A 26705-nucleotide genomic window follows, 5' to 3' on the forward strand; every position below is an offset into this window, starting at 1 on the left:
ATGATTGGTTTCTGCAGCAGCATGTTCGAGAGGCAACCAGAGAGGGTAATACTCTTGACCTGGTTATCAGCAGTGATCACAGTGTACTGATGTGGGAATTACTTAAAGATGTAACTACCATCAAGTCTAAAGGGAAGGGCTTATGCTTTCGTGAAGGTGACTACATGGGTCTCAGACAGTTTTTTAATTCTGTACAGTGGGATCAACTGATGATGTTACCAATAGCAAATTCTAAGTGGGAAGCATTCAAGGAATTAATCTTGGAAGCTACTAAATGTTTCATACCTATTAAGAAATATTGCCAAGGTTTAACTTCTGTTCCTGGTAAAATAATCGAGTCACTGGTTAAAGATGCATTGCAGGATCATCTAGACAAGACTGCAGCAATAATTCAGACACAGCATGGGTTTGTTAAGGGAAAGTCTTGTCTGACAAATTTGATAGGATATTATGATGTGGTTACAAAGGAACTGGATGCAAAAAATAATTTCGATATCATATACTTGGATTTCAGGAAAGTTTTTGATACTTCTGCACATGGAAGACTATTGTACAAATTGGAGCAGAATGATATTGAGGATAAGTTGTTACAATGGATAAAAGGGTGGTTGAGTGGAAGAAGACAGAGGGTGGTAATTAATGGGTGCTGCTCTTCGTGGAGTAATGTTATTAGTGGAGTCCCACAGGGTTCGGTGTTAGGTCCACTGTTGTTTTGTATATTTATCAATGATATTGATGAAGGTATATTAGGCTTAGTGTCGAAGTTTGCAGATAATACAAAGGTTGGCAGGGTTGTTAATGACAGTAATGGTAATGTGCTACTGCAATAGGATCTAGAAAATTTGGGCAGATGGGCTGAGAAGTGGCGACTGAAGATTGACAAATGTAAAGTACTGCATATGGTTAGAAGTAACCCCAGAGGAACACACCAACTATGTGGTACTACACTTCAGGTGGTAGAAAATGAAAAAGACCTGGGAGTAATTGTGCAGTCAGATATGAAGTTTTCTGAGCAATGCAGACAGGCTGCCACAGAAGGTCATGGGGTTTTATCAATGATATATAGGAATTTTGTTAGCAGGGAAAAGGAGGTGATTGTCCCTCTGTATAAGGCAATGGTCAGGCCATGCCTTGAGTACTGCGTACAGGTCTGGGGGCCTCATTTTAGGAAGAGTATAGATTTCCTTGAGCGTGTACAAAGAAAGGCAACAAGATTGGTGAGGGGAATGAAGGGATCCTCTTACCAAGACAGATGCTTAAGTTCTGCAAATTATAGCATCTGGAGGCTAGGCACCTGCGAGGTGATCTGATTGAGGTGTATAAGGCCTTGAAAGGGTTGAGCACGCTAAATTCTGATGGGATTCTTCACTTGCTAAGATTACGAACTTAAGCCAACGGGTGGTTAATTGCTGGAACAAACTTCCATCTGACATTGTGGAAGTTGATAGCTTAAATAAATTCAAGGAGGAACTGGACAAACATTTAGAGGGAATGGTTGTGTAATTTTTTTTTTTTTTTCTTTTGCCTGATGCTACATAAGCTCATACGCTTCCTTTCTTGCATCACATGCCTCTATTACTATTGCTATACTGGTGTGCAAAATTTAAGGACCAGTCAGGTTTTCACCTGTAGCTTCTCATAGGAGTGGCCTAGATATTGGAAAAGCATACCAAAGGAACCTCGTGCGGTTCAGAAATGATGAAGGAAACAACAACGAAAGCAAAACGGTATAGAGGGACTTTATTAAAAAATGGCAACATAACACTATCTACCATGATACAGATGCATCACTGCCAAAGTTGGAACAATGAGAAGAGGTGGCCCTCAGTAGGAGATATGGCCACCTCTAATTTCGATGCAGGCTTAGCACCGCCTGTCCATACTTAGAACAATGTTGTTGATTAGTTCTTGCGGTAACATCATCCATTCCTCTGTCAGCGCATCTTCAGCTGGTGAACATATTCTGGTGTGTGTTGACGTGCCACTAGGCGTCTCCCCAGAGCGTCACATATGTGTTCGATGGGATTTAGATCGTCGGAAAGGACAGGCCAATCTATACGAACAATGTCCTCACTTTCCAAAAGCATATCAACAGCTGTAGTGCCACGGGGTGTGCGTTATCGTCCATAAACACGTACTCGGGACCAATGGCATCTCGGAACAGACGCACATGGGAAAGGATTACCTCAGTACAGTAGCTTGCACCGGTTACAGTACCGCCTTCCAGTATCTGGAGTTGTGTACGTCCATCCAAGATAACGCCTCCTCAGACTAGAACACCTCGACCGCCATATCGAACCCTTTCAGTGATGTTTGTGGGGTGATACCGTGTGCCAACCTCTCGCCAGATTAGCTGACGTCCAGAATCGCTGCTGAGACTTAATCTACTCTCATCAGTAAAGAGTACCTTAAGTAGAGATTTTGTGGTTGTAACCTTTAGAAATATAGTGTTTTTCCTTAAGTTTTGCACACCAGTTATTATTACTATAATATGTCTGTAAATTTCTGTATGTTCTGTGGTTAATTGTAGCCAATTTGCCTGCTTGCTGGACGAAAAATCCGAGTTTCCCTGGATAAAAGACCTTTATCCTCTCCTGAGATCGACTAACCCAGCCTGTTGTGAAAAAGGCACATAAATATTCCTCAGGTCATCGACGAGACTGGAACTCAGGTCTTTTACACCTGATGTGGGGAAATAGTGATACTGCCAACTGTGCTACCCACGAGGAACAGTGGCTATAATCACCATCCTACCACTCTGTGTGGAAAAAGGCTGGGTCAGAATCCTAGTAGGCGGGAAGAACTTTTATGGAATTCTTTCGCATCGTGACTGGGCTAGTCGTTCTCGGGATGGGGTCTGTTTTATCTTCTGGAAACTGAACGTTTCATCCAGAGCCCTCGTCACAGTTGGCAGGATCGCTGTCCTCCCCACATCGGGTGGAAAAGATCCAAGTTCCAGCCCAGTCGATGACATGAGAAAGTTTTTGGACCTTTTTCACAACATGGCTGAGTTCGTTGGTCTCAGGTGAGGGCTACATGGTTTTATCTCCCAGAAGCTCTCGTTTTCCGTCCAACAAATAGAAAATCGACCACAGAACACACGCAATTTACAGACAGTATATAATACGCCGATGCCCCATGTCTTTAGTTGTTTTGGTGTAAAATAAATAAGAATAGTAGCATCCTTGTGCGTCTCCCCTGTGGATATACTTCGACCTTATACATCTAGTTTACTTACTTATCTTATAAACCTGCAGTAGCCAGTTTCACGCATTTCAATTCACAATGAACTAATGAAGTTAATCTCCACCATATTCTTTGTGAGATGGATGGAAACTTAAAGGCCTTTATGTTAAGTATATTTTTAAGCACATTACATTTCGGATGACGCTCTGCAGATAGAAGTGAACAGATGAAATTCACAACACTGACTTTCATCTGTTGGAATTGCAGGAAGATGAGGAATGTGCCTTTCGGAAAATTGAGTATTCCGGGATAACTATTCACTGTTGCGTTGTCCCTCTGAAACTGAGCATTACTTGGAACAGTTACGGGTACAGTAGGTGTTCCAAGCATATGAGGTAACACCACGAGGTGGGAGATTCTTAACCTTTAAGGTTAGAGTAGGTTATATATCATAAATTCAATGGACCGTTATTCTTAAGGAGCGCAAGGATATTTTAACAAAGTCCATTGTTTTTTTCCGTGCCTCAAACTTGCAATTTAGCTCCTTTGCTGTTGTATAAAGGTAATACGCTCTCCCTTCTTTGTATGTATTGTATCTACATGTATACAAGTTATTCGTGAAGAGCAGCTGAAGAGCTCTTTATAGCTCACTCGTTTCGGTTGGTCTTGTTTATTGCGTTTCCTAGTTTGTTGGCTTTTCACCTCTAAAACTTCTTTAAAGAGAACTCGAAGGAACGTTTTGATCTGAAGGAGCTGGTGAGAGAGTCGTTTCATCAGTTGAGAGCAAAACCTTTCGATCTGCCATCCAAAACTGTTTCCTTTGAGTTCTTAAATGTACTAAATATCGGGAGTTCAATTTCGTAATGTTCCCTGTGCGTTGAAAAGATTTCCCTTCTTTAATCATAAGCTACACCGATACTCATATATCAATATACTTTTTTAATAATGTATTCATCCGGTCAGTGTACATCACACAAATCTAGTTATGGAAGAATTAGAAGAGAGAGAGATTTTCAGTTATATACCACCTGAATTGGTTTTCTAACCAAAATGTTCATGGGCCAGTTTACAGGCTGTTCTACGTGGTACATAAGAACAGAATGGCAAAGGTCTTAATGGTAGAACCTGGCTGCATTGCAGTAAGAGAGAGATGTAACAAAAAGAAAATAAATAGGTGACGAAGAGATCTGCGGACCCGTGGTTTTCCAAAGTGGATCCTGGATAAGTATGAAGTCCTAACGACAGAGGCCTGGAAAAGGGAATGTGTTGTTGATGTCGGTGTTATATGAATCGCATTCTACTCAGCAGTATGACAAAAGATAGCTAGAATACTGAAACAATCTAATTTTCATTCTACCGGCAGGCAATAGTATTAGTATTATCCTTATGGTGCGAGGATTAATTTTAATTTATCCCGATATCGTTTATGACCGTAAAAATTTCACCTTAATTCATTTTACTGTCCCATCTTAGAGCCTTATAGAACTGAGTGTGGTTCACTCTAAGGTGCCTAGTTAGTTACCAAGCTCTGTAACCTGCATTCCAAGCCTTTCGTCATATTGACTCCCTTTGGCTGATCTCATTAGAAGTGTATACGTCTTTGGACTTTCAGGAAGCTCGATGTCTTTTTTAGGTGTGTTCTCCAGACCTAAAAAAACATCCAGTCACTGATGTCCCTAAAATCCTACAACAACAACAACTTCTTTGACCATCCCCCGAAGCTCACCTAAGTCGCCCTGAAGAGCCCGTCTTGGCACTGGTAATTAACTACTCTCATCGATCTTGACTTTTGCAAATTTTCAAAACATGCCCTCTGTCCCATCATCTATTGCGTTTAAGAAAAACAAAAAAGAGTACCGATCCTTTCGGAACTCCATTTCCTACATTAGCCCAATCTAAAAATAACCCTTCGCCTCCTGCCCTGCGGCTATTCTACGGTCCATCTAAAGATCTGTAATTCCAACGTGTTCAAGCTTATAGAGTAACCTCTCATGCTGGACTGTCAAATGCTTTGCTAAAATCTAAATGCTGTCAAAATAACTAGCACTTCGTCATTTAGATGGAAATAGGTGAAGTGGGTAATAACAGACTGGTCGGTCTGTAGTTACCCACTGCGGTATGTATTTACTCGCTTCGCTCTTAAACCGGTTTATGTATTAGAGATACCTTGGGGACCTCTCCAATCCAAAGAATCTCTCTCTCTCTCTCTCTCTCTCTCTCTCTCTCTCTCTCTCTCTCTCTCTCTCTCTCTCTCTCTCTCTCTCTCTCTCTCTCTCCAGAACCTTAAACTGTCATAGTGTCCTTTACTGGAATTAAAACCAATTCCTTGGTTTTAACAACTACTCTGGTCATCATCCAACTTAGAATCCGTGATCATTCCCTGATAATTGTTCCTGTATTGTCAGCCCTGTGATGCCAACTGGTTCGTGGGTGAAGACCAGGTCTACAGTATTCTTGCTTCTAATACGTTCCCTAAAATTGCAAACTGTACACCTCAGATTGAATCCCCCCACACACTGGAAATCTTTAGGAGAAAAGCGATTTATAAAATTGAATGTTCAGATTATGCTGCGAGTTATATTGGCGAAGCAAAGAGAGTAGGCGCTATGCGAAAAAGAGCTTTCAACTGGACGTTTGTGAGAGGGGACATCACATAAATCCTCACTCAGAAACTGTGTGGATCTGAAATTGATCAACAACGACTTTGATTAGATGCAATGCATATTTATTGCGATTAACAGGGACTGGGGAATTCGCGTTCTCCTGTCTTTGAGCAATTGGTATTACGTTGCGACAAAACTCGATGGAAAGTGAAAGAAGGGAGGGGTTGGAGAGGGTAGGTGGTTTAATAGACTTGCCGGAATATGATAATGAAGATGCTGATGAAAAGGAAATAGCCTTTTCATATCTATTGATCTGATTTTAAATGCATTTATTTATTGGGTTTTAATCAATTTATTTTTTGCGTGATTTTTTATTTATTTAACTCTACTAGAAAATCCAACTTGCTATGCGGGAAAACGAACCACATTCCCGAATGGCCGTGTGGATAGAGATTGCGGAATGGGGTGGGGAGGAGCCAATTTCGGATTTGGGTAGTCTGGTACCCTCATGTGGGTATTTTTAGGTATCCTAAAATAAGGTTGCGGGAGCACCCTACAGATAGTTATTGGTGATTCCGGGTTCTCCCCACTCAACCGCGACTTTAGGTCCTTCGAGAAACTGCGTGACTGCACCTCGGTAAATGCATCCTCAGGAGGTGGGGCGGCATATAGAACATCCCGCGCCACAAATTTATTAGCATTAGCATATATTGAGAAGAAAGTAAGCTTATAGAGCATCTCCATTTGCTCCGAAAGTTTGTCCACTTCTTGAATTTATTTAAGCTATCAACTTCCACAACAACAGATGGAACTTTGTTCCAGCAATCAACCACCGCTGGCTAAAGGCAAATTTCCGCATATATATTCTACAACTGTCTTTCCTCAATTTGAATTTATGCCCCCTCAAGTCCGAAATCTGAGCATGAGGAAGAGTCCCATCAGCATTAAGCTTGCTCAGACCTTTCAATGCCTTAAACACCCCAATCAGATCACCTCGCAAGTGCCTGGTCTCTAGACGCTCCAATTTGCAGAACTTAAGCCTTTCTTAGTAAGAGCATCTTTTTTTCCCCTCACAATCTTGTTACCCTTCTCTGTATTCGTATCGCAGCAGCTGTACATCCTTCCTAAAATGAGACCTTCAGACCTGTACGGAGTATTCAAGGTGTGGCCTGGCCTTTGCTTTATACAAGGGGATAATCACCTCTTTACGCCTGCTAGAAAAATTCTTGTATATCATTGATAAGACACCATAAGCTACTCTGTCTGCACTGCTCTGAAAACTTCATATCTGACTGCACAATTACCACAAGGTCTTATTCGCTCTCCACAATCCTGAGTGTGTTACCTCAGAGTCTGTACGTCATTCTGCGGTTACCCTACAAATATGCAGTACTTTGAATTTATCAATATTAAACTTCAGTTGCCATCTTTCAGCCCATCTGCCCAACTTTTCTAGATCCTATTGCAGTAGCACACTGCCATTACTGTCATTAACAACCCTGCCAATCTTTGTATCATCTGCAAACTTGGATATTAATCCTGCTATACTTTCATCTTATATCATTGATAAATATAGAAAACAACATTGGTCCCAACAGTGAAACTCCCTGGAGACTCCACTGATAACATTAGTCCACGAAGAGCAGTGTCCATTGATTACCACTCTCTGTCTTCTCATTCTCAACCATCCATTTATACATAGCAGAAACTTTCCCTTAATACCATTCTGTTCCAATTTGTACAATAGTCTTCCATGCGCAACAGTGTCAAACGCTTTCCCGAAATCCAAATATATGATATCAAAATTACTTTTGGCATTCAGTTCCTTTGTGACCACATCATAATATCCAATCAAATTGGTCAGGCAAGATTTCCCCTTAACAAACCCATGCTGTCTGTGAACTATAGCTACAGTCTTGTCTAATTGATTCTGCGTTGTTTCTTTAACCAGTGACTCCATTATTTTACCCGGAACAGAAGTTAAACTAACTGGTCTGTAATTACTCGTGTCACCCTTCGATCCCCCTTTGTGAATGGGGATACATTTGCACATCTCCAGTCCCAGGGAACCTCCCCTGAATCCAAGGAAGCTCTCATAATTATGGATAAGGGTTTGCTTAGTTGCTTTGCCGCCTCCTTTAATATAACTGGATAGATCCCATCCATCCCAGGTGTCTTTCTTATGTTTAACTTCAACAATTTCTCCTACACTTTGCTTTCCGTTATTACAAAATCGTTTAACTCCCTGTTAGAGTTTAATAAGCTTCTATTCTCCACTTCCCTGCAAAATACTCATTCAGTTTGTTTGCTATCTGAGCAGGGTCATCAACAGTCGAACCATCGATATCAAGTGGACCAATCTGATTCATCCCCTTTTAGAGTTTGTATAAGTAAAGAAGTCTTCGCTGTTTTTCTTTGCATCCTTTGCCAAAGACTTCAACAAATGAAATTACGCATCAAAACGATTAATTGAACAACTAACAGAAAGACATCGGGTCAGTTAAAAACCCAATCTGCTACTTGTGAGTAAGTTGAGTTCCCCAGCAATTTGAACGAATCCATTAATGAATATTGTATTGGAAAGATGAGGAAATTACTAAAATATCTTTAATTTAGCTGTATGAATGGAACAGAATGGTATTAAGGGAAAGTTGAACTATGCCATAGATCCCCTGGTGTTGAAATTATCAGTAATTTTTAAAGATGGCGCTTAGTTCCAAGTAAGCTCTGCCGATTAACACACCAGTTAGTGACTGACTACAAATTAACGAGTGCGTAGAATGGTTTAGTACAGACACAATGAGTGTACGTATTATTTATTTTATTTACAATGTTTTATTGAGTATTTCGACGAATTGCCAAAAATATAAACGAAGTTTTCTTTTGGTAATTTGAAATAATTAGTCGATACTAATTATTTCAACTTCGTGGTGAATAGTTCTCCACAAAACAAGAGCAAACTTTTAGAAGTTTCTCGCAGATAAACGTGTCTGAGCTTTCTAAAGAGCAGAAAGGTTTTCTTTACCTTGGCAGCGGCGTAGTTCTTTAAACTCTTTCGTAAACACGAGTAAAGGTCTTCTCCTTTTTGTATTCTATGCCGAAAATATAAAAACCACGTCTTCTAAGAATGCCTCCTTTGCCCCGAACACTTTCCCACGTACCGCGATGAATCAGATCATACCACGAATTTTTAGTTAACTCTTTCTGTGTTTGGTGAGCAGCAGTGAAGGCTGGAAAGACGTTATGGAATTAGTGACAATAATATTGCGGTTTTAACTGATGTGGGCTTTTATTTAAAGCTTCCAACTGTTTTTATCCTTTATTCTGATTGTAATCGGTGCAAGGTAAGGGTTTATTAAGAAATAAACTTGCTAAGGCAGGAATAGTCTGTGTTGAACAATTTAAATGTAAAATTCTTCAAATGAGACATTCGCGTGGTTTTTCATTAAAAATTCATATCCTTTTCCAGTGTAATTGTTGAGAGTTTGCATTGAGCAAAGAGACATTTTGAAAATCAAACACGCGTTTATTGTATTGCTGTTCAACCGAACTAAAGCAACATAATTTTGACGCGATGACAAACAGAAATGAAATTTAGAGATTTGTTTCGCTGTACAAATTTGAAAAATTATCGAGGAATCTTAAATAAAACTCTCCACATTTTCACTCTCTTAATATTAAAATTAATATTCGAATAATGGAAGGTATCGCAATCTCTGAATTATGAATGTCCATTAGTTGAATAAATTTTATAACTACGATGATTTTGAGCATCGCTTTAAAAATAAACATTTGTTAAATTCCACAGAACGCAAATACAACATTGATATTATCGATAAAATTGACCTCATATATGACGACCATAGAGGGGTGGGGCTCATTTGATTCGTTTTGTCCTATATTTGCGTCTTTGCTGTCAACTTTTCCCTTTCTCTTCTCCTCCCCCCCCTCTCCCCATTTTCTTTCGTTTTAAACGGAACCAGTTTGTTTCTGGCAAGAGCTCCCGTCGATCGGTTGTCACCTTCTTGGCCATACTAGAGATAAGGGAACAGGTCAAGGACCGGCCCCGCGTCCTAGGGTGTGGCAAGTGGTAAATTGTTACACTTCTTAGGAATTCAGCCATAAACAATAGATAGCCCAGAAATCTAAAGAGGTAGACAGGTTCGACATTATATAGTTGTATCGCAGTTAATGTCGTTTTGGAGAAGGATATAACTCAATATGACTTCATTTAACTCATGGCAAACATTATTATGCTTATAATAGACTTCAAGCATGTAGTTGAGGAATTAGGCGTAGTTAGCATGAATGACAACAAGCGGTGTATTTCAGCTAACTGCTTTCTGACGTCTCACCTACTTCCATTCATGATGACACAAATATATCGGAAAGACAAAGAAAACGCGCTCGGTGTCTATACACAATCTCATTTAATGTAGTTTATAAGATAAATCATGATGGTCTATTGCGCTCTTATCTACATCTAGTAAAAGACAGTCAGTCTTAAGTCAAACTACTCAAATAACTCTCCTAATTTTCAAATCGCTGAAATCCCCAGTACTGAATGTTAAATCGAATGTACCAAGGATGGACAAGCGTCTTAGATATTCGTTAGGAATCAATTTAATACACAACTGATAAAAGGTTATGAGAAGGATTTAGAAAGTTTCGGTACCACGATTTTAAAACTATTGAGAAGTAGAGGAACTCTCAATAGAATTCCGTTAATATTATTCCTAACTGTCCATCTCTTCACAACCCCCCTCTTTCATAAATGATGCTAAATGAGGTCTTAAAATTTTGCGCGCTTCACCCTCCGGAACGCGGAAATTTTGCGCAATCTCTGACACTACACCGTGTCGAGCTAGGTTATGCTTAGTATTTAAGGGTAAAAGGAAAGATCTGGAGGGGAGATAATCTCTTATCTGTTGACGACATACATTTGTCTCACTGTCATGATTTTCTCTCGTTAATTGTTAAACCTGTAAGAGGGCCATTACAGGTTCCCACCAGTCATTTTTTTGCCACCGATGCATTAGAACCGTTTCTGATAGCGTCTATCATTCGCTTTATTGAATTACAGTAGAATTGATTAGCATTTATACCTTGCAGCTTTCCAGTAGATTTAAGTTCTGTGGACTGTTCATTTTGTTTTAATTGTCCTCGATATTTTTTAGCAGCTTGCATAGTGTACTTAAGATATCATCTTTAATAAAAACATTATTTAGTTTTTATTAAAACTCTTCGTGGTCGATTTGGAGCAGAGATGTAGCGTACCGGTGCAATGCCCTGACCCCTACCCAAAGTGGAGCCCTATTGATTTATCCTCTGAGCACAGAAACCGAATCCTGTCCCGATTTTCCACAAACACCACAACTGAAAACATGATCATTCCGATCTAAACATGATGGTACATTGCTCAACCATCTCTTGTCCGTTCTAGCAACTAAGGACCGGCGAGAGATGAGAAGTGTTACTGTTGCTCCTTGTTCCCTCTATTTCAAAATTAGCATTCTTGTCACGATGGTCATTTGGAATTCTAAGCCGTTGAAGAACTGGAAACAGTCAATAATAATTGTAAATGGACAGTTATGCAATGAACCAAGACCATAATCTAAAATAAAATAACTGGTTCCATTGCTTTAAAATTAGAGAGGTAGGTCATTCTGCGTCAACGGGCACTGTGCCAGATTAAAAAAAAAAGTTACTTAACATAAATTGGTGAATGATCACAATGGTTTTGCTGGTACCGTACGAAGCATCTGTTTTATTGGGCTCTTCATCCTTGTTGCTGTTATAAATAAATCTTTAATTGTCCTACCAAGATAAATTGTTGAGAGACAAATCCCCTTCAAGGCCAGGGAATTTGCATATACAGTATAAAGAAATAAAAACATATATTGATTAGATTTGCATATAGCGATTCAATTTACACTGCATCTGTCTACGGTCCTGCCAGTTAACGTACAAATTGCTTAGCATAACAACACCACGACCACCGATACTCTATAGACGTGGGACACTTGTCCACATAAACACACCATTGAGTACACAGTTATTCAAGAACGCACAGAACTATTAGGCGACAGTAGTCTGAGTGAACCAACGCGGTTTGTTTCCTGTACTTCGGATCTTCTATTAGCCTTCCAAGGTCAATTCCGATTTGAGAACGAACTCACACCTCAACGAACTTGTAACAGCAATTTTATCGGACTTGGACTTGTTTAGAACACATTTTTTGTTCGATTTGTTCTGAACCAGAAGTTCGATCAGAATTGTTGGCGAACAGAAACGCATATGATTTATTTTAATTGAATTCTTCGGTTAATTTATTACCAAGAGAATAACATTTCCTCTGCGCGATAAAACTCCATGGCCTGAATGTATCTCTCGGGTTTGTGACGCCAAAAGCACTAAGATGATGCAAGATTAGGTAGGGACCAGCCCTCTGAAATCTCTTCACATCATTGAAAGAGAGAGACCTTGTTCTGTTTGTCTAGCTGAGAGATGACTTCCCTTTCATTATTGAGGCTGAAATTAATTTGAACAATATCGCAGATATGCATCGCTAACTCCGTTCTCAAAGTCATCCCCACCCAGGCAGTGTGTGTGAGCGAGAACTTTGGTAACTGGAACGTACCAATAGCTGCTCCAAACACGTTGGGACATTATCAGACAGCCACAGGTGCGAAGGTTTTTATTCTGCGCTTATTTGACAGCTGTTGTTTTCCCCCGCTTCATTAGCTTCTGGGTGCCCCACTGTGACCCCAGCTAGGGAGGTCACTCAGTCACCATAAAAGGTTGTGAATGGAAGTGTGAGTGAGAGATGACTGAGCAAATCATTGTAGTGTCACGCAGCAGAATAAACGGAAGACAATGATGGAGAAATCGTGAAAGAGAAGAGAATGAAACGATCGAATTTAGGGCTTAATAAAGGTTTTGTGTGGGGCTCGGGATGTCATCTATACGTCATTTATTTCCTCATTGCATGTTACAGAGCGTGACGTGTTAAGCCTGCTTTGTCTGCGAAGTGTTTCGGAAGGAGGGATGAAGGATAGTAATACGCAGAGTTGCGATATTTATTTTATTTAGGTGGTTGATTCACATATTACACGACACCCATTCATCTGTACGCGCAGATGTACAGTTTTTAGCCGGAAAAATTTCAAATTATGTACAAAGTCGCGAAATACGCGCATGCGTTATTCGTATAAGAATTTGAAATTTGTTTTCTATTAACAGTCCTGTTTTTTTTTATTGTTCGGATTGGTTATGAGTCTGGGATTTATTCGAGCAAAGAAATTAAACAGAAATCTGAAAGCTTTATGCTTTCCTTGCATCACTTGAGCTTCTTAGTTCGTTTACTGAATAAAACAGTCTCTTGGGGTTACATCTTCATAACAGGATGCAAAATTATTAAAACATAGAAAACTTCTTGGAGAAAAATGCTAGTTATTATTAAAGCATGATGAAAGCGCAAAAGTGAAGCTTATGAATGCTTATTATCGTATTTATTTGTTTAATTATTGGAACATAACGTACGCTGCTTTTTACAGCGAAACTATCAATAGTAAAGTTTCTTTACAATTTCATTTTTAGTTACTTTTTTTTAATCCTCAGTCTCGTGTACAGTTTCTATATTTTATCATCAGCAGAAGACGATGAAAAAAGGCTTAATTTCCAGCACCACCTATCGGCGCATAGAGTTTACTAGCAAACTGCATTTTATCAAGATGAATTGACAGAAATTACAATAGTTATTTGTCCCAGTCATTTAGAGATTATTAATTTAATTCTATATGTACTGTCCACTGTGTTTTTAAGTTGGAGATGGTAACGCTGGGATTGTCTGATGTGGTCAGCGGCTAGCTTGTTGTTGGTCGATATTAATATAAATAAATTGCGTGTATTAATTGATCATTTTCCTTTTGTTCTACTCAAAGAACCCTTGTTTGCCATTGACAAACTCCGAGTTTCGAAAAAAATAAAATGAAACAGAATTTCTTCCTCTCAAGATGGGATTCAAACTCCTTTTTCCACAAGTCCTTTGTGATGGTATAGTGGTTTTGTCGCTCGTTTTGGAACGGTCCAGTTTCAAATCTTTTCGAGAATTGCAGGAATTCTTAAAGAGCTCACAAGTCGGGTTGTAGTGTAGGGGACATGAAAGCAGGTCGGGATAAAAGCGAAGATCCATGTGGATTAAAGACTGGTGGTAGGACAGGAGGCAGAGGGCTGGCATTAATGGGTATTCCTCAGACTATATTGGAATAGCTATCCCCTCAGGGATCAGCTGCGATTTTAGGCAAAACTCCTTTTTCCACAAGTCCTTTGTGATGGTATAGTGGTTTTGTCGCTCGTTTTGGAACGGTCCAGTTTCAAATCTTTTCGAGAATTGCAGGAATTCTTAAAGAGCTCACAAGTCGGGTTGTAGTGTAGGGGACATGAAAGCAGGTCAGGATAAAAGCGAAGATCCATGTGGATTAAAGACTGGTGGTAGGACAGGAGGCAGAGGGCTGGCATTAATGGGTATTCCTCAGACTATATTGGAATAGCTATCCCCTCAGGGATCAGCTGCGATTTTAGGCAAAACTCCTTTTTCCACAAGTCCTTTGTGATGGTATAGTGGTTTTGTCGCTCGTTTTGGAACGGTCCAGTTTCAAATCTTTTCGAGAATTGCAGGAATTCTTAAAGAGCTCACAAGTCGGGTTGTAGTGTAGGGGACATGAAAGCAGGTCGGGATAAAAGCGAAGATCCATGTGGATTAAAGACTGGTGGTAGGACAGGAGGCAGAGGGCTGGCATTAATGGGTATTCCTCAGACTATATTGGAATAGCTATCCCCTCAGGGATCAGCTGCGATTTTAGGCAAAACTCCTTTTTCCACAAGTCCTTTGTGATGGTATAGTGGTTTTGTCGCTCGTTTTGGAACGGTCCAGTTTCAAATCTTTTCGAGAATTGCAGGAATTCTTAAAGAGCTCACAAGTCGGGTTGTAGTGTAGGGGACATGAAAGCAGGTCGGGATAAAAGCGAAGATCCATGTGGATTAAAGACTGGTGGTAGGACAGGAGGCAGAGGGCTGGCATTAATGGGTATTCCTCAGACTATACTGGAATAGCTATCCCCTCAGGGATCAGCTGCGATTTTAGGCAGAGAGAGTAGAGTTCCCCCCAGTGAATAATTCTGGGTTTTTCGTATACTGCGTACGCACTTCGAAGGCTTTTTGAGGCTCAAGCTCAATGTTATCTTTTGGAGCTTTCAAGCTTTTGAAGATTGCCACCACACTACTGCTCTCGCGGGACGAATGGCCAAGCTGAAGACGAATTCCTGTAAAGTGAGAATTTCTTCGGATTGTATGTATGGTCAAATTTCTGAACTGAATCCAATTGAGGGTGTCTGAAATGTTTCAGAGCAGGGATTTCCAAAGGGTCGATATTGACATCCCCCCCCCGGATCAGTCATCTTGAAAGATGGGTTGATTCATGCCACAGGATCAAATGGTGCTTGACGGACCAATTTTTAATAATAATATTGTTACTTACCAATAATTAGTAATGATAAGTATTATAATTATTTTATTATTTTTAACTATTATTAACAGATTTTTCTTATAATCCATCCATTAAAATTAAAATGTATCTCTTGAATTCAGAGAGTTGACAATGGAAAAATGCGTTTTTTAAAGGGGTGGCAGGTAAGAAAAGGTTGGAAACCCCTGTTTTAGAGAGACGAATTGGGACACATTGATCTCCTTCAAAACTTGAACTTTCTGGTAGAGAGAAGGTCGTTTTTGGTCATAAGTTTTCTGCTGCTGCAGGAATTTTTGTAATCTTCCGATCCAATTATTTGATGTCAGTTATTATCACCCAGAACACTAATCCTGGAAGTTGTAATTCTGCAATTATTGGGAAAATGAAGTGTTCCCATTGAGATAGCTGCAAACGAAACTAATATATCGTAATTACTTTTCGGAAACTTTGCCAGTAATTAGTACTCCATAATGTCAAAATCTGTTAATCAAAATTACGAGTAGAAAAGCATGTAGTAGTTCAAGGCGCTCAGTTTATCTGGAAATGGTATAAATACTCTTGCGTATAAGGTCATCAAAAACTATCAGAAAATACAAGGTTTTAATTGTTTCTATTTTTCTACACTTAATAACAGTTTATTAAGAATTTAACTCGAAACATTTCATTCTGTCCGACATTACAACTCATGAAACAAGTGAGATTTTCATTCGTACAGAAATATTTCGATATGGTGATCATTGCGCATCAAGTAGCATTTGCAGATTTATACAGAAATTTTCCATAAATGTGGCTAATGTTTCTCTTCAACTGAATGTGGATTATTCCTGTACACATTGTCTATTTCTACAATTATTTTTGTTACTCGTAATTTTAGTATTAATATTTGCTTTTTGGAGGGGGAAGAGATTGTTTTGTTTATATTTCTTGTTAATAAGGAATATTTGATTAAGTATAAAGTAAATTTTTTCGTGCGTACATGGATAGCAAAATGAAGATTCCAATACCCAATTATACTAACATTCCCCCGATGCTTTTTCCTTTTAGATCTTGGCTCTTTCAATCAGACCTTCCTTTGCAAATTTATGTGGTTATTAATGTATACAGTTTAAGGTAAGATAAAAGATGGCCTTTTGCGATGCCAGATGTCGCTGTCAATGGGATGCCCTTTGTTATGAGATAAAACCTCATCTACTGAGCCCTCTTTCACCTCCATTAAATGACAGGAGGCCCATGGGACAGATAAAAGAGTTATGTCCGTAGGATCCTGTAGGTGTAGAGCAAGGTCACAAAGATGTCTATTACGACACCTTAAGCTACGCTTCTTACTTCTGCAACTCACCACAGCAGAAGAGAGGAGCAAAATGCGAGGACAGACAGAAAAAGTTAATTAATAATTAGGAAACAGAGAAAAGAAATGCTACATACACTCGTAGAGACTAATTAGTAATTTCCCGCCCTTGTCTACGGCCATTTGTTTTCTGTCTTCTCCCGCGGGCGGCCGAAAGATGCCTTAAGTCATCTTTACAGGTCATAGCAAGGGCGTAGTCCGTGAAGGGATACTTTTTCACCCCTCACCTCTAGCATTAATCCGTCGTTGGTTGCCTGTCCTGGCCCAATTATTAATGGCGGTATTAACCACCCCATTAGTATCTGACGTAGAAGCTCTCGGGCCAGCCCGCTTCCTGACCCTGCTTCAAGGTGAAGGTGAGGCACCCTAAGAGACGGTCATACGGAGGTCAGTGATTGAGTTGATTGAATGAGCCAATGATCCTGCTTGACCCGTTGCTGTCGCCATAAATAAGAAGCTAATGGTTGATTTTCTTCTCTTGCAGGTAAGTGACCGATGGCATCAGAGCGTTCCTCACCTTTGTTGTGGTCGTTTGTTCTGGAATGTGTAGCTCTTCGTCAAGGGAGCTGATGGTGTTATCTTAAGGTGCTAGTTGAGCGTTTATCGAGAGCTTAGCGCATATACACACGCACACATGCAGGTAAGAAAATAATATTCTATTGATACGCGTAGCCCGATGTGGAGTTCCAGTGTAGCGCGTCAATCAAGCATTTATCTTCGTCTCTGTGCACACAATGTCTGTGTAACGAACTCAGGAAGTTGGCGTCACAACTTTCCTTATGAAGTCTTATACTAGTTGATGTCTGCATCTGGGCTGTTTCAACACCACTGAAGGATGCGTGGAAGTTATCGTGTACAAAAAGCATTCCACGCACTGTCCACAGACAAACGGTTCGTTGTTAAGAAATGCTTCTAATTACAACGCGCATTCCTCGGGATCAGTTAAAATATTATCTACACGTAAATTCTTCAACCGAAATTAACAGTAAGTGACACCCTTTGTGAAGGAATCGAAATCGGCCTGCTTAACACTTCGCGAGTACACAATGTCTTCCACAATCGTGATGCTAATTTGAATCAACTACACAGATGAAAGCTGCGGGTGTAATGGCGCTAATACAGATTAAATTATAGTTCATCGCTTCAGAACACGATACAATATGCAAATATATTCATATGCGGTGCGTACGAAGCATTTTGAAAAGGCAGAGACATCTTATTTTTTAATTATAAGAAAATTTGTTGTAAAACATTTTTTGCCCTGTCTATATTGTACGCTGCTCGACAAAATCAACAGAACAAAATGTTTTTCGTGAATAATTTATTGTGAACCGTGTCGCCAAAGGCGAAGATTTGACATAAGAGGCATCCTGGCATGCAAATTCCGAGTATCCAATAGAAATCGATCCTTAGAGCCCCACATTACGCCAATAAATACGGGTTGCGACCACATCTCTTCCGTTTTTTGGCTTGCTCAGTGGGATAACCTCATCTCCAATACTAATGATGGCAAGTCATCGTCTTTGAGGCGATTCTTTGAGATGGTGATCCGTTGGACGACTTGAAGCCGAGGTGGCACGTTGCTTTAATGTGTCACTCAGTGTCCTCTCGGCACTATGGAAGCAGTTCCAGGAGACAGGGACCATTACAAGAAGAGCTGGCCGAGGGCTACGTAAACCAGAACAGACTGCTATTTGGCTCTTACAGCAAGATGGGACCCTGTCATCTGTCCTGTCATCGACTCTCGCTTAAGGTTGCTGCGGCCATAAGTGACAACATTTCCAACCGGACTCTGTTAACAAGGCTCAATTAAAGTGGACTCTACGAAGGAAACCAGTAGTTTGTATCCGATTAATCCCAAACCATCAGAGAGCTCGTCAAAACTGGTGCCATGAACATATGACTGAGAGCCCTGACATATCGGGTCATCAGTTCTGTTCTCTGATGACTCCGGTTTTAACCTACAAACCGGTATAGATTCTAGACGTTATTTCATCCTGAGACAACGAGCAAACCGGTACCATCCCTCCAACACCAGCCAACGTCTGCACTGGTGAAGAAAGGGATTTGTTGCCACAGAATCTTATAGACACCCTTATATCGAGCATGGTTCACCGCTATTAGGAGGCGCCTCCGTAGCCAGGTGGGAAGGACAGTGCGTAGCATTCGCTTCTTGATTAGACCGGGATTCGAGCCAGTCACCATCAAATACGGAAGATGCGGAAAGGTCAGGAAACGACCACCGCCAATATGGCCTTAGTTGCTAATGCTCCTAAAAACCAAAACAACAACCGCTATTAGGCCTGTTTAGCCCTTGGAGGGGATCATACTCAATACTGATGTCATGTGATCATGTTTTCAGAGAATCTTGTATCGACTTCTGTAATGTGACCTTTTTGGTAATTCTTATACAACCCCTATAAATGTCCCTTATAACTGACCGAAGTTTCTGGCTGTCTTCTCATTTCGTAATTGTATGGTAAACCACCTTACCAAATTTTGTCCCGCTTCATCGCAAGCTGCACGAGTTACACCACATTTTCTACGTGTTCTGATAATTTTGTCGATTAGTGTGTAACCCCCTTCGTCAATAATATATACACTGTTATAAAAATTATTGGGCCACTAAGGGAAACGAAAAGAGTGGCTCAGGTCGTATTTTAATACGGCGTAAGGCAAACTTTGGCCTAAAGCAGAACTTAGTCATCGTGAAACAGTTTCCACCAATTAATGTTACGTATTGGCAGAAATATTTCTCAAGTTCCTCCAGCAGAACAGCTTTTAATGGGTAATTGATACCGTCGTTTATGGACGAATCCTCGCACCACTTCTGGTCCCAGGGTTCTCTAACAGGCCAATCCATCGGTGTCCCATTCTTCTCAAACAAATCCAATCGCCACATCGAGCTTTGTAACAAGACATCATTGGCTTGTTGGAAAACGTAAGGTCCTATATTGTAAAAGCGCGTTATCTAAGATGTCACAATATCGCTCCTCGTACATGATACCGTCCGAAAAACAATTTCTCGAACGCAATGGCATAACAAAGTATGGTGGACTTCGTGTACCAAACTCGATTTTTGGCCAGTGTGGTTAATTTTATTTCTATTCCATATAAGAATGTGAAAGGTATTTAAGGGCACTGAAGAAGTGAATTGGCTCGTCACGCCACTAATTGGACACCATACCACGAAGGGCCAACCTAAACTGTAAGACTGGTACCACTGTGCTTCACAGTTGGGCGGGCAGTCCATGTAGAAAGATAATTTTTTTTGCCCCGCGTTGATAAGCTTCAACACACCCAAAACCAGATCCAGGTTAGGACATGCGGGTTATAAATTTGGCAACTTTATTTACACCTCTTTGCTACTGTAGTCCTCTGCATTCGGCTAACAATTTGAATAATCCACAATGCAAGAATTTGAATGAGATTTTCTTATTCATTGGTGTCCCAATATTTTGTTTTATATATATACACACGCACACAACCGAAAAATATATATCGTTTCTAATCACAAGTGAGTTTTAGGTTCTATTTTGATACTTATATTCACTTCTACCTCTTCTATGTGCAGTAACTATGTGATAATCGGTACTAGAAGTGGCTCTGCACGGTGGATGTCATTGTCCAGAAACCATCCAACTAACGACAGTTCTGTTGGCCCGAGACAGCTTGTTGATGTTAGAGGGCGATGGAGGATGAGAAAGAATCCATACAGACGGGCCAGCAATGGCAGATAACAGCGCAGTACGTGTGATGTGTAAAAAAGGGATGCTGAATGCGTCCGACCGACCCTGTAACGCACGGAATATAGCAGTGGACAACCTCACCGAGGTCCACTTTTGTCAAATGAAAAACAAAGCAGCTATGGGTACAGGAAGCATAGGAACCACGACACTTGAAATAAGGTCACCTATCCCGATTCCAGTTGTTCTCTGCTAACACAGAGCTGGATGTGGCGAGATCAGCATTAATCAGTAGTTCCATCTAGTGCACGTTGAGGTTCCCTTATACAGGAAGATCCAGGGATGGATCTTCAACACAAAAGAAAAGAATGCAATGCATGATGGATTTTTTAATAGGAGTACACGGTGTTTTAATACCAACGTTGAAAATTCGTAGATTGGGCAATGAAGCTTCAGCATATCTCTCGCTTGCTGATGTTCTAAGGTCGATTTCTTTGCTTATGGTAAACAATCTGAATCTCTTCCTTATGTTCATTAAGTAAATATTCGTTGTTATGCGCCCTCTGTAACCATCACAGATGTGAGCCGATGTGGCAAGAATTCAGCTGTGCAGGGTGGAAGTGGGCAGAAAGGAAATATCAAAATTAAACAATATACGCAAAATACTTGTTTGATTATCCACTATTTTTCGAGAAAGTCTCCGATAATGTTTCTGGAAATCTGTGCATACTAATTAAAAATAAATAGAATAAAAGAAAACAGTCAGATTGGTAGGAGTACAGATATACTTTCTTTGACGGAAAATAATGAGGCTGACAACAATACGAACTGTACGAAGCAACAGCAGTAAGCAGCCACTCAACTTGTCTGAGTTCAAGAACAAATCGGGACGTTATGCAACCACTTCTACTGCACATGCGTAAACGGAAATAAGCAGCGCGCACTACTTATTTAGATAGCTTTTTTGTTGTTGTTTTCTAAGTACTTTAAAGTGGTCACATGATAACCATTTGCGCCGTGTCAAGCAACTTGAAATGGTAGACTGCAGATGTGACATTTCACTTTCAGTGTAAAAGAAGTTCGGCATCCTTGCAAATGAAATAAATATAAGTGTGACTTATTTTATTGCCACTATAAAAGCAATTAAGCTTTGGGATTCAAGAAAAAAATTAAATTATGGCAGGGTAGACCCATAAATCCTTTTTTCATATAAGTCCAAAAAAAGCTTCATAATTTTCTTTCTTTGCTTGGTTTAGCATTTCTTACGCCTTGTACTGCAATGGCATTCCCTCTCCTGTATGAGCACCACCAACTTATCATCAGCTGCCATTATAGAAAAGTACGTATTAGATTACGAGGGTTCGTGTGTACCAACACTGGGAGCATTCAAAAAACGGGGGTGCGCGCTTGTAAACCATCGCTATTTTTAATTTATGATCAAAATATAGGGTTCTTATAAATAGCGAGTGCACCTTTTATTTTAATTCACCAATTTTAAAGGGGAGAAAAAAAGGAATAAACAGAAAGACGTTGGTGGCAAAGGGAAGTTTGCCACCAACGTCTTCTAGTTAGTAGTGTAGTTTTTCAGTACGGGGACTATTTGCTGATCCATAATAAGCACTTTTTTCTTGGAAAATGTTGCCTGAAATTCTCCTGCGTCTTACAGTCCAAAGGTATATTAGGCTCTCGCAGTAATGTCCTTATCTTCAGCCGTTGCTCAGGACAGTATCAAAAAAATGTCCAGGCAGCTTTCTGAAAGAGCCAGCTTTTAAATGACCTCTTCGAAGATTATTAAATTAAACGTGAAATTAGCCATAATCGTGGAGTCCTTGGGCAATTGTGGCCATTGGATATTTTGATTCGCAAAGGCTCATGCGTGAGGAGTGGACCAAATGGATGAAGGCATCAAGACAAGGTTTATCACCAACAGGGCGAATGAACGAAAAATTAGTGCGAGTTAGGAAAACACGAGGCAGTTGCTGTGTTTCAAGATATTTGGAATAACCAATGTCTCTGAAGATAAGTGACGACGCGGGTTATTAGCGTTTTACACTGATATATATTTTTTTTTCTGTTTATACTCCATGATGACCACAACAGGAGTTTGCAAGATAGAAAGAACACGAGCAACAGCACTGTATGTGGTAATCACGAGGCTCTAACTACAGTAACTCAAAGTCACATGTATTGACTTTTCAGGGTGATCACTCGGCTATGTCTGCGAATTTGTGTTTCAAATGTATGTGTGGGGATGTTGTCGCTTGAGGTTGTCCAAACTTTTCCTCATTTTCTCCTCCTTTCTTGTTTTGGCCCGATGATGGATTTCCAAAGGGTATCTAGAAACTTAGATCCTTAAGATCGTTAGTAATGTGATTGTACTGGATATGGATTCGTTTAATATCATTGCACAACCTATCAACTGGACTCCTTTTCATACACACGTTTATCAAGTATAAAATGTATAAAAAGGAGTCAATTATTTGGCATTGACTTATTTTTCGCGTATATTGAATATTACTCAGTAATTGGTATTTTTATGACGAAGAGGTCAATAAGTAACCAGAATTTACTTATATTTTCCAAATATTTTGCGTTGATTTTAATAAAACTTAATACCCATAGTTTTATCAGAATCAAAGTAATTAAATTAATATGAAATCTTTCTTTTAACACGTTTAGTTTCAATACTTGATTTTACACTTATCGCTGCTCTTCCACTATCCGATTTTTCCTAAGATATACTATTAAAATATTGGTGACTGGCTGTCCAAAGGTGCGAAACCGAAGACTGCCCAAGTAGTCGTACGTGTCCTTATCTTCTCAAAGCAGAACTAGTTAAATTGTAATATATCAGTAAGGTGATACGTTGAGAGGAACTGGTAACAGCGGTTGCTGTAGCTCCCTCCTCCTTTTCAAAAAGAGGGCACTGCGGCAAATTTAGAAAGATGAAAAATAAAGCGTATAAATTTTCAAAAAGAGTACCAAAGAGCATATTTAGAATGAATAAAATAAATAAATAACGTGTATACATTCCTTTTGATTCACAAAATGTGTAAATAATTGTACGCTGTATATATTATGTTCTTTTCGCGTGCTCTCAATGTTTTATTGAGACAAGGAAGTGGCTTCGCAACATTTCCGGTGGTCCAGGAAAGTTTAAACTGTGGCAAAATGGATATCAATTATTATCATTGAGCAGTACACTAAAGTGAATGTATAAACACGATTAGATTTTTTTCTCCAGTTGTAGTTAAATCTTTGGCCAATAAAATAATCCAGTACACTTTGTCCATTGAAGAGGGACACTTAAATCAGTAGATTGGTGTAATGGGAAGATACTCTGTAATATGGAAACGTGGTAATAAAACAGCACTCCTGTCATCAGTGTACCTTAATTCATTCTTTCGGGAAATCAACCGCGCTGGAAATATTATTGCATTTGTCAAAGTGAAGAGATTAAGAATCATCGGAAAAATTGAGTTATTTAAACTCTCGCGGTTGTGCACGTAGTTGGTTTTATATTTATTCTAAAACTTCTCTTTTTTTTTTCCCACTGGTTTGTGATAAATCCATGGAAAAGCAAATCGATTCCATTGAGTGGGATTTGAAAACCTTTCTTACTGAAAGAACATTGTTCTTTGAGAATTCCTTTCCTTTAATTTTATTTTTTTTTTACAATTTTAACTTGATTGGTATATGACACTTGTCTGCTAAAAAAAAACAGATGAATCTCCTCACAGGAGACCCAATCCTACTTTCTAATCTTTGTCACTGTCAGAGAAAATGTCATTGTTTCCATCCAGAAGAATTAGAATGCCCAACAGAGTATTTTTACACGTGCTGAAAACAGTGTCAGATGGAACTGATCTTAATAGTATCGCATTTTTCAGATTAAGACAACCCACTGGGAAAATTATCCTAATTGTGGATATAGCTCTTTATATGTTTAGTTATTTTTGCTTTATTTTTTCTATTTTTAGGTTTTCGTACCACGAAAACATTGTTCTTTGGGACGTCTTTCCTTTTGTCCAATTACTAGACTGGAAACACTGTTGCTTTGTGTGAAGCGTCGTCTCAAACAGTTTAATGACATGTGACATTTCGCTGGACACATATTTACTAATCAAGTAAATTCTTGTCAATGTCATCTTTGCGTTAAGGGTGGAGGGCGTACCCAGTGGAATACACGTCAGTTAGAATGCTCAATTGTGTACCTTAAAGATACAAGGATTTGTGTTTTTATTTTAATGGAGTGTGGCTTGTCAAAAATGTTATCTGAAGCCCGCAAATGTTTCAAATTGATCTCAACGACCATTTTTACGAATTGATCAGTATAATGAAGCCACCGGAGTAAATTGGATTTGCAAACGTACGCGCACGCGCTTGAGGATTTCGCGTTATTGTCGCCTAAAGCTTACCCCGAAATTTATAGTATAATTTTCATCTATGAATTTTTGATGTACTCTTAACTTTTACAGCCGATAATAAAATATCTTCACCAATCTTTAAGTGAAGGAGTTTGCCGTCGTATACGTGGGCTCCTTCGTGAAGAACTTTAATCGAATTTAACTGTACTTTGCCAACGAAATGTTCCATATCTCAAAGCTGAAATGCTAAATGTAAATTTTAAGAAAGGAAATTCGGGAAGTGTTGTAATAAATTAATAATTCTGAATTATTAATGTCATTTCGTTAGGCACTAGGGGATTCATTGGTTTCTGCTGGAACTGTTATTTTCTCAACTACCATTTTTCAAAACGTATTAATGGATTCATTATTATTATTTGTTATTATTAATCAAGCTGCTGCTTCTTTTCGGCCAATAAGTTTCACTTATGAAATTTAGTTGTTCAAGAAGGAGAAACTTTTGACCTAATAAACATTGGATTGCATCCCATTACAGGTATTATATGATGGATTGAAGAACCAAGTGATGAATAATCGATCCCTTCCCTTACTGTGTGTGAATGCAAGCAGCTGAACTTTAAACCGGTCTCAGCCGGTGTGCTGCGACATTAGGGGAGACTCCACTGAAAGTAACGAAAGACTGGAAACCGTTACTTTAAACAGTGAGACCTGGAGAATGTTAGAATTCTTAAGGTTAAAGGTATGGTTCTCGCAGATGCTGTGAAACACCATATCATCCCCCCCCCACCAAGTCGGATCACAGCATTTGCGAGAACCATACCTTTAACCTTAAGAGTTTTAAGATCCTCTAGATTTCTCATAGTCGTTCAGGAGAGAGAGAGAGTTCGTAGAAGCCTGGTCCATTCAACATAGCCAAGTTCGTCGTCCCTCCTTCCTAGATTGACCTCTTTCCCCGACCTCAGATACCACCCAAGGCAATTCCTTAGACCCCGTTCTCTCCAGACACCTCCCCACCCCGGTACACTTTCACCTCTCCCCACGTGCAAACGTTACTTTGGCCGGAACCAGGAGGTCCCAAAGAATTCGGATTTTCCCAGACAGCTAACAGCCGGCCAATTGAACCAAGCCCCGTCCAATCAATCTCCAGTCTTCCTATGTTGTTGTTTGGTGTTTAGAAGCACAAAGGCCTCTTGGGCTGAATTGCGCGATAAGTTTAGAGCCTTTAGCGTAAAAAAAATTGTTAAATTCTCTCGTACAGATGAATGCACTTTAAGTATCGAAGTAGCTCATCAAGATTAGCATTATTTGCTTGAATATCTGATAGATTTAAAGGTTGCCAAAGGTTAGATGGCTGGTTAAAATAAAGGTCACGGATAATGAAATAGTGGACAGTCGATGAGGATATTTTTAATTGTTGGCTGAATCTGAGGTAATGAAGAGAGTTTCTTCCAAAAGTAAGATGATTTAGGAAGGAATGACCAATGCGAAGTCTAACCAGCAGTCTTTTCCCTTCTGTTATACCGGAAGCTTGATATCAACAATAATAATAAGATGTACAAAATACAGCTTATTGCAACCTACCCGAAATGAAAAGGTAGAGTATTGATCCTACATTGTCCATCCTAGAATATAAACAGAAGGATTCGTATTATATTTAATTACGTATTATCGTAGGGTCGATAAAGTCAACTCTGCTTAAGGCTGAGGATCGCATTGCGAACAAGGTGTTCTATCACTGTCATGAACTCAACTGTCCAACTGACATCACTTTTAAGGTTGTTGTAGGTTTCCCACAAACTCTGAAAACAGTAATGAAGGGCATGCGCAGCGATTACGCCCAGCGTCTATCACTTTTACTCGCTCGCCCTAATTCATTACCTACAACCTTACAACCACTCATTTCTGTTGTCCACTTCCCAGCCTGATATTTTGTTGACAAGTCCTGGCACCCGTGATATATTTACAATGTTTCGACCCACTGTATTTATT

The 26705-nt window shown here is 39.6% G+C and overlaps 1 protein-coding gene across 6 annotated transcripts in view; it reads left to right on the forward strand.

Annotated features, from left to right (window-relative positions):
• Positions 1-26705, forward strand: part of LOC150077316 (uncharacterized) — a 635658-nt gene that overhangs the window by 252879 nt on the left and 356074 nt on the right. For 3 of the 6 annotated variants that reach the window (XM_090386753.1, XM_090386755.1, XM_090386754.1), the window contains exon 2: positions 17148-17303. The exons of the other annotated variants lie outside the window; for them this stretch is intronic. The gene's annotated coding sequence lies outside the window, so the exon portion shown is untranslated. The remainder of the gene's footprint in view (positions 1-17147; positions 17304-26705) is intronic. 6 annotated transcript variants of the gene reach the window in all.

Source organism: Mastigoproctus giganteus, chromosome 12, assembly GCF_048544385.1.
Source record: "Mastigoproctus giganteus isolate SK-2022 chromosome 12, ASM4854438v1, whole genome shotgun sequence".
In the NCBI taxonomy this organism is placed as follows: Eukaryota; Metazoa; Arthropoda; class Arachnida; order Uropygi; family Thelyphonidae; genus Mastigoproctus; species Mastigoproctus giganteus.